Raw genomic sequence first — 11,222 nt, forward strand, 5'->3', positions numbered from 1 at the left:
TCTTCAACTTTTGAATGACAAGAGCTGAAAGAAATGTGTGACCATGAGGACTCCATAACCTATGAATGATGTGGTGAGACCAGAAACCTGAAATAATGGGAATCAAGAGTGGCGCTAACACCCTAAGTTTTGGTCACACTCTCACCTAAGTGAAAACCTGATCAAAAGGGGGGGAATTTTCTTTTTACGCAAAAGCATAGGAGGCCATTGTTTTGGACTGATTTCATGCACTAGGCCCCCAAAGACCAAACCAAACCAAAACAGAGTCGCTTGTGCTAAGACTTTAAGGAAACACATAGATCCTAGAAAAGATCAGGTTTTGTTTTTCTCCTGCAAATTTCCTGAACAAACATTGCTGACAGAATAGGTATCCACCCCCTGAAGTTCCCATTAAATCTTTAACCCAATTCATTTCCTCTTGCATAGAGACCATTAAGCTTTAGATAATCATGTGACAAGGGTTCCAGCCAGTTCCAGGTGAAGATGCCTCCCCTGACCATCAAGGAGCTACCCTTCCTCCACTAGACAAAGCAAGACAAGAGGTCTATGATCCCCACGCCAGTCATAAAGCATTTACAGAAGAAAGACCATCGGTTGCTCCACCTCCCATAAAGATTTACGGAGATCACATCTTTCAGTGGGGAAATGAAGCAGGAGAATAGGGCCTAGAGGCAGAGAACCAAAGGACTTTCTAGGACTAAAACAAGTGGAAACACTTCTAGGAGCACTGTATTGGTATAGAAAAAATTCTCAGTGAGCATGTCCAGTAAACACACTGTGCATGAGGCCACTCCCAAGTGCTAGCAGGCTACTACACATGCAGATGGCCTGATCCAGGGGAAGAGTCAGGGAAGAGCAATGCAAGACCCTGGAAGTATGCCAACATATAAAACCCCAAGTCAAAAGATCAAATTTCTACAGGAAAGATTAGCTATTCTATAGGCAGAGCAACCCCAAGGGCTGCTGATGCCCAATTTTTATGGTTATTTCTTGATTATACACTAAACAAAGGGTGGATTTTTCATGCCTCCCCTTTGTAGACCATATAGGGTAACTTCGTGACATTGTCATGGCATTTGTAAACTGTCACAGCCCTGGTGGAAGTGTAGCAGTGAGGACGACCAGAGGTCACTCTTGTTGCCATCTCGGTTTTGGTGAGTTTTAGCTGACTCGTTTACTGCAAACTGTTTTACAAGCAAGGTCTTTATGACCTGTATTTTGTGTCAAACTCCTATCTTATCCTTTTACTTAGAATGCCTTAACTGTCTAGAAATGCAACCCAGGAGGTCTCAGTCTCATTTTAACAGACCGTTTAGGATGGAGTTGCTCTGGTTCACATTCCTCTGACATTTCTACTCTCCCTTTTATAAGAGAATCCTTAATCCTAACAGTTGCAGAAAGATGAAGATTCATCTTCTTTAACTTCTTCAGGCTGAATGGAGCAAAGATATTTCTGTGTAACTATTAGGATCTCTTGTGTTCAGGGTACAGAGGAGTTCAGTCAGAATGCATTAACATGATGAAGGCCATTCATAACTCTTGAGTTTCAACAAAAGGTGATATCTGGAAGATTTTTTAAAAGGTTGAGTAAGTTTATCCTCTATTCCTACACAAAGAGCACAACAGCTAGATATTTTAAAACAGTAAAGCAAAATAAGCAAAATTATCCTAAGTTAACTACACTAGAAGGCTTTCCACGAACTGGGCAACTGTTGAAACCAAGCTGATATGGGGTCACTAGCTGATTCCAGTGTGCCCAGAATTGGAATATTGGTTCAGATTTTTACATTATCCATTCCTTCATTTTCTTCTGAGCAACAACCAGAGATTGCTGGTTGGTTCACAGGAATAAGCAGGGTTACTCTAAATTGCAGAAAAAAACTCAAAACAACTGATGAGACTAGAGTCTCATAGCAGGTACACCATAGTTCGTGAAACATAATTCTCCTTCCAGTTTCCTATTTTTACAAAGGACAAATCATGGTAAAACTGATTTGCTTTATTATGCTTGGCTGGATTCTTTGTATGAAGTGTAGCAAGAATAATTATTTTTCACGTAAGCTTTTTTTTTTAAATTGGCTTTGATGGAACTCTGTTTCGTGAAAGGAATCTCAGATAAGGCTTTTTCAACGTCAAGCCCAACCATGGGTTTTTTACCCTCAAATACCTAACAGTTGGCTAAATTCCTCAACTCTTGAGGTTTCAAGACAATCTGGGGCTCTTAGGCCTGTCAGGAAGTGACATTCTTTACTGACCAAAGGTCAGGAACTCTGTAGAGGGACTGTGTAGACAAGGTATGAGGTCAGTTTTCTGAAGGGGCTTTTTTTGGCTTTACTAGTCAAGTTTGATTTCTTAAAGGAAAGCACACCATTCCAGTCAAAGCCTTGATAAAATGAACAATTTCTCCAATTGTGTCCTGTTGCAAAAGAAAACTGATTCTTATTACACTTACACAAATAACTACATTGCCATAAGTTAAGAATACCCACAAACCATTTTCAAATTCTGGATAAATCAGCAGAGAGAAACAAATGTGCTTCTGATTTTGTTTATAGAAGCATACTTTACCTAGTTGTTAAAAGCTGTAAACAGTTTAAAATAAAATTTTCTAGACTCTGAAAAACAAAACAAAGGATTAGCAACATTTTAAGCACAGTCAAAAAGATTACTTCAGACTTTTTTGGTTTAGTCCATGCAGTTAACTCCTGTTCTGAAAAATAGTCATAAATATTTCAGCTCTTCATGAGAGTCCTGAAAGTTTTTTCCTCTATTCTAATGTCACAATTTCCAAAGATATCAGAAAACCTGCATTTAGTACCTGTGAAAGTCCTATCATTGATTATAAAACCACCTTTTAGAGAGGGTTAAAACAAGGCAATTGTCTGTGGATGACAAAATATTTTAGGGCAGCCACAGTCAAAAACATTATTGACAAAGAAATTTGGTTGCCCTTGTGGTTTATAATGATTTTATGTAACAACTATTAATAACATACACTAAGTCACATCAAAATTATAGATTTTTATAATTTTGGAACACATACCAGCAACATGTTTATACAAATACAGCCCAAAGAAAGCCAAACACCATTTCATATTTGACGGTGCTTCCTATGTGACTTTTATATCAAATAAGCCAAATTTCACTTCTGTGTTAGTGTACTATTAATGTTAAACCCAATTTTTAATACAATCTTATGGACAAATCTATCCATTTTTAATGTCTGACCATAAGGTAATATTCTCTTAAACCTTTTATAACTGTTTACCAATTTTGTTAAATAGTAGATCAGTGCTCTAAGAAAACCTGTTGTGCTTTTATTCCAATGTTTAATTTTAGAAAACTGAAATGATACCCCTTTAACTTTAGTCGATATGTTCACACACAGAATTTCTTTTACAATTAATTTTTCACAAAACTTTCACAACTTGCTTAAAACTTCAGCTTCATCCGAGCTCAAACAATCCTTTACCCTTTAGGCAAAAAAAAGTCACATTCCCATGACTTCTTATAATTTTTTTAAACTGAAAACACATTTTACTTTCTTTATACACCTTGCATGTAAAACTGTTTCTTCATTAGTCTCGATTACATGTTACAATGTTAACTCTTAGCAACATTTACTTTTGGTGAAAACCTTGGAAAGTTCAGGATTTTAATTATGTACTAAGTGTAGAGCCTAGGACCCAGATAGAAGTGCAGATAAGGTCTGACTTTTTCCAATATCTAACTCCACATGTCTCAGGCTTTACCTAGCTGTAAAGTAGGCAAGTTGTACAGTTAAGTGTCATAGTGGCATTTTATGAAGCATTTAGGAGGCCTAATCACCTTTAAATTGCACATTTCTTGCACAAATTCCATTTTATAAATTCTTTCATGACTTACCCAGACCATCTATGAAGTGTTTGGGCTTTCTCACTTGTCCTAAACATCTGTCTTTTTAAACAACCAGTTATTTTACTTTAGGACAAGGATTTACCATACAAGATTTTTTCTTATATGAAATCTCTTTTCTTTATAACCTTGTATACATAGATAGGAGACATGGCTAATTTAACATGTGCCCAGGACTTTTTTTTTTGAGACACAGTCTCACTCTGTTGCCCAGACTGGAATGCAGTGGTGTGATCTCGGCTCACTGCAACCTCTGCCTCCCAGGTTCAAGCAATTATCCTGCCTCAGCCTCCCGAGTAGAAGGAGTACAGGCACCTGCCACCATGCCCAACTAATTTTTTGTATTTTTATTAGAGATGGGGTTTCATCATGTTAGCCGGAATGGTCTTGATCTCCCAACATCATGAGCCACGTGCCTCGGCCTCCCAAAGTGCTGGGATTACAGGCGTGAGCCCCTGCGCCCGGCCACACGTCCCCAGGCTTTATATAGAATCTAATGCTCCAAAATAAATTGAACATTTTTTGAGAGTTGAAGAAGCAGTTCATGACCTTAAAGAAAACCTAATATCTAACCTGTATAATTTAGACCAAATGTTTACATTTTGAAGATATTTTATTTTACCAATAATATTTAAAACTGTCTTTATTTCCCAAAGATTACTTAAGTCACATGAAATAAATAAAATATATTACACTTTGTACTTTTCTGACAAAATATTCTATTTGAGCTCTTATTATTAAACCAATTAATTAAAGCTCTTTTATATCACACACACAGCATACATAAATACATAGACAGAATAAGATAAAGGACTCATTCCCTAAGCCAGGAATTGAACCCTGAACCTGGGCTGCCATTGTGATGGCAGAGACCAAGAGAAAGTACTGCCACATGATTACAAGGTCACGCTTCCAAGAACATACAAGACAAGATAGAAACCTCATCCAGGTTTCTGTTTTTTTTCAGGGACTTGCAGCAAAGTTTGTAACTGACCGGTTTGCTGGGTCATCTTGAACAGTGGGCTTATGAGAGTCCTAAGTCCACATTCTATCCTAAGGTACCACTCTTTTATGACAGAACAATGCAAAAAGACATACAAAGCACACCAGATTTATTATAGTTTAAGACTAGCCTTGCAAATCCTTTTTCCCATTAATCAAAACTTTACAGAGAAAGTAAACACTAATTTTTACCGTTCATTCAACAGGTTTGCACAGAGAGAGAAAGGAAAGGGAAGGGAGAAAAGCATTGCCTGCAGCAGGGTGGGGAAAGTGAGGTGCTCAGGGAGGCCAGAGAAAGACCCACCCATTGCAGCTGGCACTGAATCAAAAGTTCTGGTGGCTGCTTGTCAGTCAAGAAGGGATCTTTTCGAGCACTCCCATTGGCAATCAAGTTTCCCCTTTTATGGAGGAAAAAAGTTCCTCATGTCCCGTGATCCTTTACATGCCTAATTCTGTCACCCACAGCTGTCACCAAAGAGTGTAAGGTAGATTAATCCAAAGAGAATGGTGGTTAACATTCCGTAGTGCCAAATCTGTTTTTAGCAAAAGGGACTTTACTGAGAGTGGCCTCTAACCCCTTACATCTTAGGAAGGACTCTGACCTTCCTAAGTTGGGCCTTGAACCCAAATTCAGTCAAACATCCTTACTTTTATTAAGAGAGGCTTTTTAGCCTACTCTGTCTTAGGAGAGACTCTAACCCCCCTAAGTGGGCCTCTAACCCAATCCCATTCTTTACCTGAGTATATGCGCCCCACTTACCTAAAGTCAGCCAATCAGTGCTGCAGTCTATTTCCTTTGGGTTGGGAGTCTCCTCAGTATTATCTCTTCATGGTCACTGGAAAGATGTTACAGGAAAGGGGTCCTGATCCAGACCACAAGAGAGGGTTCTTGGATCTCACAGAAGAAAGAATTCAGGGTGAGTCTATAGACTAAGTGAAAGCAAGTTTATTAGGAAAGTAAAGGAATAAAGAATGGCTACTCCATAGGCAGAGCAGCCATGAGGGCTGCTGGTTGCCCATTTTTATGGTCATTTCTTGAATATATGCTAAACAAAGGGTTGATTATTCATGCTTCCTCTTTTTAGACCATATAGGGTAACTTCCTGATGCTGCCATGGCATTTGCAAACTGTCATGGTGCTGGTGGGAGTGTAGCGGTGAGGACAACCAGAGGTCACTCTTGTCACCATCTTGGTTTTGGTGGGTTTTAGCTGACTTCTTTACTGCAACCTGTTTTATGAGCAAGATCTTTATGACCGTCTTGTGCTAACCTACTATCTTATCCTGTGACTTAGAATGCCTTAACCATCTGGGAATGCAACCCAGTAGGTCTGAGCCTCATTTTACGTAGTCCCTATTTAAGATGGAGTTGCTCTGATTCACACACTTCTGACAAAACCATGCACTTGATCTCTCAAGTTGCCTGCTTGACCTTCTTCCAAGTGTACTTTACTTCCTTTCATTCCTGCTTTAAAGATTTTGAATAAACTTTCATTCCTGCTCTAAAATTTGCCTTGGTCTCTCTTTCTGCCTTATGTCCTATTGGTCAAATTATTTCTTCTGAGGAGGCAAGAATTGAGGTTGCTGCAGACCTGTATGGATTCACTGCTGAAACAGTACCAGATATATTTTATGCATGTGGAAAGATATATACTCTTATTCTGATGAATATTGTTTTCTGTGCATTGAAAGCTATTTGGATCAGAAGGCTCTTACTGAGATAATGCCCACGTATGTAGCACAATGCTTCTTTGAAATCATTATTTTCTCATGTTTAGTTTCAGCTGTACAATACCATCATTGTAGATCTTATCAACAAAAGTGATGAGTGAAGTTTGGCTCTTGATATAGAGTAAGAGAGTTAAAGATACAGAGTCCTGCCGTGTTCTGTGTCACAAATCTTTAAATCAGTTCCAATGTATATTTGTTGCCCCCTCCATGGCATACAGTAGTAAAAACTGTGATCCTCTTTATCATTATCTTGATTTTTTCTTTTGCTTGCATGGCTTGCGTGGTTTCTAATGAGAATTCCACTGTAATTCTTATTCTGTTTCTCTATCAGTAAGATACACTCCCTCCTTTTAATCATGTGACCTTGCTAAACTTATTAGTTCTAGTAGCTTTTCTATTGGTTCCTTCAGATTTTCTACAATATCATTTTAATTTTCAAATTAAGGCAGTTTCTGCCTTTTTAATCTCTATACCTTTATTTTTTTTCCTTTACTTATTGCATTGGCTATAACATAAATAGTGAATCGTAAACCAGTAGTAAAATTCAAAGGTTCTCCATAATCATCTGAAGGGATTCTCTCCTTGGCTAGGGCACTCTGAAGTTTTACCTGAATGACTGTGTCAGGCCTTGGTGGGAAGTGGGGGTCTAGCATGCCTCATTATACCTCTCTAGCGTTAACATTAATGCAGACCTTAAGTCTGATAAAAAAAATTTACAGTCTATTCTCTCTAAAGCCTGCTACTTGGAGGCTTCATCTGCATGATAAACCTAGGTCCCCACGACCCCCTAATGTAACCCAGACATTGCTTTCTACTGATAATAACTCTTTCAACTAATTGCCAATCAAAATATGTTTAAATCTATCTATGACTAGGAAGCCCCCCTGCTTCGAGTTGTACTGCCCTTCCAGATTGAAACAATGTAAATCTTACATGTACTGATTGATGTATTATGTCTCCCTACAATGTATAAAAGCAAGTTGTAGGCCTACTACCTTGGGCATACGTTGTCAGGACCTCCTGAGACTGTGTCACAGGCACATCCTTAACCTTGGTAAATTAAACTTTCTAAATTGATTGACACTTGTTTCGGGTACTTTTTGGTTTACAGAACAAAAATAGTACAAACTGACATCTTTGCCTTATTCCTGATTATGGATTCCAGATAAAAAGGATGCAATCATCTTTTCAATGACAAGAAATAAAAAGAAAAAACATTCAGTCATTCACTATTAAGTATAAGGTTAGCTCAGGGATTGATTTTGTAGATGCTCTGTATTAGAATAAGAAAGTTACCTTCTAAGATTTCTGAAAATTGTTTTCATTAAATGCTGTTGAATCTTGTCAAGTGCAATGATTTGCATTTTTTGAGATGATCATATTATATCTTTATTTGTATGGTATATCATATATATATACACACACACACATATATTTATAATTTAGAATAATTTAACTTAATCTCTTTTCTAGGGAATAGCTTTTGTTTTTTTTCTTGAGACGGAGTCTCGCTCTGTCACCCAGGCTGGAGAGCAGTGGTGCGACCTCGGCTCACTGCAAACTCCGCCTCCAGGGTTCACGCCATTCTCCTGCCTCAGCCTCCCGAGTAGCTGGGACTACAGGTACCCGCCACCATACCCAGCTAATTTTTTGTGATTTTAGTAGAGACGGGGTTTCACCATGTTAGCCAGGATGGTCTTGATCTCCTGACCTCGTGATCCCCCTGTCTTGGCCTCTCAAAGTGCTGGGATTACAGGCGTGAGCCACCACGCTTGGCTATGAATAGCTTCTTAACTGATTTCTTGCTCCCATTCTTGTCCTCTCACAATATTAGATCTAATAATATCACTCTTTAATATACTCTGATGATTTGCCATCTTAATTATAATAATATCCCAATTCTTTACCTACCCTAGAGGGCACCATATAAGCAGATTCCTGCCTAACTTTCTTACCTCTTTTTAATATTTTCTTTACCGTGCTCCCTCTACTCCAGCTGTTATAGACTTCTTGTCTTTAATCAAATACGCCAAGTTTATTCTTACCTCAATAACATACTCACTATTCTTGCCTGAAAGTCTCCTCCATCAAATTATCTATTGGTGGTTCTCTCACTTGTATTGTGTTTTTGTTTCATGAAACACAATTCAGATTTTGTCACTCTTCTGTTTAAAATCTTACAATTGGTTGTTCATTACTAACAGGATAAATTCAAAGCTCCAAATAGCATTTAGCAGTTTAGAGATGATTTACCTGATAATCTTATTTAAATTAACATTTCTCCCTCTCCGTCTACCCTCATTATGCTCTATCCTCTTCCCAAGTTTAGTTCATAGCATTTGTCATTTCCTGACATTGTATTAAGTATTTATTTGCAAGACAGTTTTCTTTCTCTTTCCTCTGCTAGAATGTGAACTTCATGAAATTTGGAATTTGGTATATCTTGCTAATTGTTATATTTCAAAGTGCCTAAATGAATACATGAGACATAAGTGTCTTCAATAAATGTTTGTTGAGCACAGGAACAAATTATTACACACTGTGATGATTACCATGAGAAGAAACATAGGAGGTTCCAACGGCCGAATAGGAACAGCTCCAGTCTACAGCTCCCAGCATGAGCAACACAGAAGATGGGTGATTTCTGCATTTCCAACCGAGGTACTGGGTTCATCTCACTGGGGTTTGTTGGATAGTGGGTGCAGGACAGTGGGTGCAGCCCACCGAGCGTGAGCCGAAGCAGGGCAAGGCATTGTATCACCCAGGAAATGCAAGCGGTCAAGGAATTCCCTTTCCTAGCCAAGGGAAGCTGTGACAGATGGCCCCTGAAAAACCGGGTCACTCCCACCCTAATGCTGCACTTTTCAAGTGGTCTTAGCAAATCGCACACCAGGAGATTATATCCCACGCCTGGCTCAGAGGGTCCTATGCCCAGGGAGCCTCACTCATTGCTAGCACAGCAGTCTGAGATTGAACTCCAAGGCAGCAGCGAGGCTGGGGGAGGGGAACCCGCCATTGCTGAGGCTTGAGTAGGTAAACAAAGTGGCAGGGAAGCTCGAACTGGGTGGAACCCACCACAGCTCAAGGAGGCCTGCCTGCCTCTGTAGACTCCACCTCTGGGGGCAGGACATAGCCAAACAAAAGTCAGCAGAAAACCTCTGCAGACTTAAATGTCCCTGTCTGACAGCTTTGAAGAGAGCAGTGGTTCTCCCAGCATGGAGTTTGAGATCTGAGAACGGACAGACTGCCTCCTCAAGTGGGTCCCTGACCCCAAGTAGCCTAACTGGGAGGCACCCTCCAGTAGGGCCAGACTCACACCTCACATGGCTGGGTACCCCTCTGAGACAAAGCTTCCAGAGGAACAATCAGGCAGCAACATTTGCTGTTCAGCAATATTTGCTGTTCTGCAGCCTCCACTGCTGATACCCAGGCAAACAGCATCTGGGGTGGACCTCCAGCAAACTCCAACAGACCCACAGCCGAGGGTCCTGACTGTTAGAAGGAAAACTAACAAACAGAAAAGACATCCACACCAAAACCCCATCTGTATGTCACCATCATCAAAGACCAAAGGTAGGTAAAACCACAAAGATGGGGAAAACAGAGCAGAAAAGCTGAAAATTCTAAAATCAGAGCACCTCTCCCCCTCCAAAGGAACACAGCTCCTCACCAGCAATGGAACAAAGCTGGAAGGAGAATGACTTTGATGAGTTGAGAGAAGAAGACTTCAGATGATCAAACTTTTCTGAGCTAAAGGAGGAATTTTGAACCCATCACAAAGAAGCTACAAACCTTGAAAAAAAATTAGATTAGATGAATGGCTAACTAGAATAACCAGCGTAGAGAAGCCCTTAAATGACATGATGGAGCTGAAAACCATGGCACGAGAACTACTTGACAAATGCACAAGCTTCAGTAGCCAATTCAATCAACTGGAAGGAAGGGTATCAGTGATTGAAGATCAAATGAATGAAATGAAGCCAGAAGAGAAGTTTAGAAAAAAAAAAGAGTAAAAAGAAATGAACAAAGTCTCCAAGAAATATGGGGTTACATGAAAAGACCAAATCTATGTCTGATTAGAGTACCTGAAAGTGATGGGGAGAATGGAACCAAATTGGAAAACACTCTGCAAGATATTACCCAGGAGAACTTCCCCAACCTAGCAAGGCAGGCCAACATTCAAATTCAGGAAATACAGAGAATGCCACAAAGATACTCCTTGAGAAGAGCAAGGATACTCCTTGAGAAGAGCAACTCCAAGACACATAGTTGTCAGATTCACCAAAGTTGAAATGAAGGAAAAAATGTTAAGGGCAGCCAGAGAGAAATGTCTGGTTACCCACAAAGGGAAGCCCATCAGATTAAGAGTGGATCTCTTGGCAGAAACTCTAGAAGCCAGAAGAGAGTGGGGTCCAATATTTGACATTCTTAAAGAAAAGAATTTTCAACCCAGAATTTCATATCCAGCTAAACTAAGCTTCATAAGTGAAGTAGAAATAAAATCATTTACAGACAAGCAAATGCTTAGAGATTTTGTCACCACCAGGTCTGCCCTACAAGAGCTCCTGAAGGAAGCACTAAACATGGAAAGGAACA

The sequence above is a fragment of the Rhinopithecus bieti genome, unplaced genomic scaffold (genome assembly GCF_001698545.2).
Source record: "Rhinopithecus bieti isolate Rb0 unplaced genomic scaffold, ASM169854v2 scaffold_12605, whole genome shotgun sequence".
In the NCBI taxonomy this organism is placed as follows: Eukaryota; Metazoa; Chordata; class Mammalia; order Primates; family Cercopithecidae; genus Rhinopithecus; species Rhinopithecus bieti.